At 41.4% G+C, this 3,610-nt stretch overlaps 1 non-coding gene across 1 annotated transcript; it reads right to left on the bottom strand.

Annotated features, from left to right (window-relative positions):
• Positions 1-242: 242 nt before the first annotated feature.
• On the bottom strand, positions 243-374 carry LOC122218844. The gene has a single exon (XR_006202153.1). It is a non-coding gene; the product is annotated as a small nucleolar RNA SNORA72 (small nucleolar RNA).
• Between the last annotated feature and the right edge of the window lie 3,236 nt (positions 375-3,610).

The raw sequence follows: 3,610 nt of genomic DNA, 5'->3' as shown, positions 1-3,610 counted from the left end.
CAGGATCTTTCTACACCGCCATCTTGGACAATCCATAATTTGTAGTTTTTTGTTTGTTTTTTTAGAAAATAAAACTCAATAGTTTTACAATTCACTCAGTGACAACTGATAATCATCAAATTAGCGATGGTTATCTTCCAATGGTTATCTTACACTAGCTGTGCTGTCATTTATCTAGGATGAGCAGATACTTTGAGTCACAGATATTTCCCATATAAGGTGCATCATATAAATCAGACTTGGTTTGTCACCAGCATTTATAAAACCAGGCCTAGGGAAAGAACTAGGTCTGGGGACACATACCTGGTCTTAATATACTGAACGTTTAGCCTGCCCTGATCATTACAAAATCAGAACAGTAAGAATATTCGCAGTACAAATTATTCTTCATGGACAAGCCAGTAGAAAAAAAAAATGGGCAAATGACTTAACTAGATACTTATCAAAAGAGGAATAAAATAAAATCAAAGCTAAAAAAAAAAAAAAAAAAGAGGAACCCTAAATGACCAATACACATACAAAAAGATACCTCACCTTATTTGTGATCAGGGAAATTATATTAATCTGCCCTGAGGGACCACTAGATCACCATCCAGTTGTCTAAAGTATAAAGGTCTGACAATACCAAGTAGTGCTAAGAATGTGGAGTGACCAAAACCCTTATACACCTGCTGATGGATATAAAAATGAGTAAAAGGGACTTTAGTAAACAATTTGACATTTAGAACAAATTGACGTTATACATGTCCTGTAACTTAGCAATTTTACTCCAAGGTATCTATCCTCCAAGAAGCAAGCCTGTGTGCACAGAATATAAGTACAAGAATGTCCCACAGCAGGACTCTTTGGTAATCCGTGGAAGCAACTCAAATACTTGTCATCCATCCTAAATATATTAAATAGTCAATAGACAGAAGCAAAAACTAATGCTACACACAGAAATATACAAATATCTTTAAAATATAATAAAGAAAAGAGGAAAACAGTCACAAGTAATACTTTTGTGCTGCCTTTTACAGATAGGTCAAAAAGAGGCAAATTTAACTACCCTGGTTAGTGATCCATACTAAAGAGAAAACCATAAAGCAAAGCAAGAAAGTGATGATTACCTGGGTCAGAGCAGCGGTTGCCTTGTTGGGGAGGTAGTGAGCTATAGTCACTTAAGAGTTCACTGGGACCTTTTGTGGTGCTGGAAAAGGTCTGTTTTCTTGATCTAAGAGGTGACCCCATGGTGTTTGCTTTACGTTCAGTCACTAAACTATGTGTATGATTTTATTTTTCTTTGTGTGTATTAAATTTCATCATATATCAATGACTTATTGAGCCATGGGGGAAAATAAGCTTGCACATAGAGAAAAATGAGCATGAAGTCATTGCACCCAGGAACTATCTGACTCGTGAACGAGGCAGTCAGGAAAGGGGCTTCCTCCTTCAACAAGTTAATTCATTAAAGTAGCTGAGGGGGTGTAGTCATTGTTGGCAATGGTGGGTTTTTTTCTTGAAGGTAGACATGATCAGGAGACCACAAAAATTCTAGGAAACTAAAATAAAGAAGAAATTTCCAACAGAGCAACATTAAAGGGGATAGTATGAAGCTGTTCGTGCTTCCCTGGCACCTTTTCCCAACAAGACCTCAGACAGGAGGTGGGAACACTCAGCACAGGTAAGAAAAGCTCCTGTCCAAAGGTTGGGATGGTGACTTAATCAAGACATGCACGAATGGAAAGGAAAGGGTCCATCTCCCACACCTGCTAATCTCCAAATGTGTCTTAGATTTGCTTTTCCAGGATCAGGTATAGGAGGAGGCTCAGAAGTATTTAGAAAATGTTAGGCTCATACTTTCCATATTTCCAAATGCATGATTAATAAACTTAAAATATATGGAGGACAGAGTTCTGAACTGAGAATCAAGAGAGCTGAAAATTTTATGCCAGCACAACTCACAGATTGAGTCTTCCCTTTTACAAGCCCATTCACCCATTCAAGCCTTGTTTCCTCCATCTCTAAAAGAATGGGAAGGTGCCAACTGAGTCTATGCTTTGTCTATGGCAGCAGATGGTCAGGATATGGCCTCCATTGTATGGGCAGGAAGTATATGCCCCATGCAGGGACCTGGGAGTCTTCTATGGAGTCATTCAAGGGAATCCTCAGTCCTGATCTAGTATTGAACTACTTACTTCCAGGCCATTATCACACCTCCTCTCCCCAACTCCCATGCCAACCCACAGTGGTGCTCCCAACAATGTGACATTGTTGGAACCCAGAATAAAACTCTCCTGGCTGTTTTTTGCATTCGCTAAGAGATCTCTTGGAGAGAGTGTACAAAAAAGAAAGAAAGACAGCTCTAATGGTGGAATTTAATGAAGGAGGAAGAGAAGGAAGAGAAAGAAGAGGTGCTGGTGGTGATGGAGGAGGAGGAAGAAGAGGAGGGGGAGAGGGAGGAGGAGGAGGAGTGAAGAGCCTAATCTACACCAGGATGAGTGTGATGCACTTTGTAATTTGTCATCCTCAGAAAACCCTTTGCAGTGCACTTTTTGAGAAGAGGAAGCTGAAGCTCAGAGATGCTAAATAATTTACCCAAGGGTATGTGATTGCAAAATGGAGCATAACCAATAAAATTATGCTCTACTACCATTTTACAGACTCAGAATCCTATGGTTATGGGACACCTGGGTATAAGCCTGCCTCGAGGCAAGAATATAACCAAAGTAAGCGTCTCCTCAACTTTTGGTCATCCTCCACCTCTCCAGGGAAGACAGACCTAATGATCCTTCTCTGGAGCTATGCCCCTATAGCTCCAGGGAAGTGGTGTCCTGCTCTACTCTGAATGCTGGGCATCCAACCTTGCACACAGCAGTGATCTGGCTCTTCCTGTAAGAAACCAGAAGAGAGTTCCAACCTACCCACTCCAAAAAGACAACCTTTCCCAGAACCCTTAAAATTTCCAAATACGAGGCAACATTTCAATAGCAGCCATTTGGAAAACAAAGCCCTTGGTGAACTTTCCTGGGTGACACATTCCCTATACCATCTGCCTCAGCCAGGTGAATAAATCTGCTGCCCAAAGAGAAGCATACCCCTTCTCTGTTATGTCTGAGTACCTACCTAACTCTTGGTCAGACCAACAGTTGACACCTTAAGACTCTTTATTTCTGGAAACACAGCAAGATCTTGCTCACATCCTTTGTGATCTTAAGTTAAGCCCGTGTTCATAACATTGCTTCCCTTGTCTCCTGTGTTCTCAATGGGACTCCCAAGGAAAGGAGAAACAAAGTAGAAAGAGAGTAGACATTTTCCCTGCCATTTTTCTATCACTATACATATGAAGTTATAGGATAAATATTTGGGCCTGGGTATGAGGATGCCTGGTCTCGGATCCTGTTTGGCCTTGACTGAGTTCCTTCTTTTCCCACGATTGGTAAAAGAGGAAGTAGCAAAGACAGGACCAGGAACTTTTCTTCCTCTAAGCCTGAAGAAGCCTGTCTCCCCTGAATGCCCTTCCAAGTAGAATGAGGCCAGTGCCCAGCCCCACCCAACTTTGCCCAGCTCTATAAAGGAAGCTTCCAGGCAGCCACCCCCAGAATGTTCCAGCTCTGTGCCCTCATCAGCA

This window comes from Panthera leo, chromosome B1, assembly GCF_018350215.1.
Source record: "Panthera leo isolate Ple1 chromosome B1, P.leo_Ple1_pat1.1, whole genome shotgun sequence".
Lineage (NCBI taxonomy): Eukaryota > Metazoa > Chordata > Mammalia > Carnivora > Felidae > Panthera > Panthera leo.
Note: the sequence above shows the minus strand (reverse complement) of the source record. Positions and strands in the feature narration are given on the sequence as shown.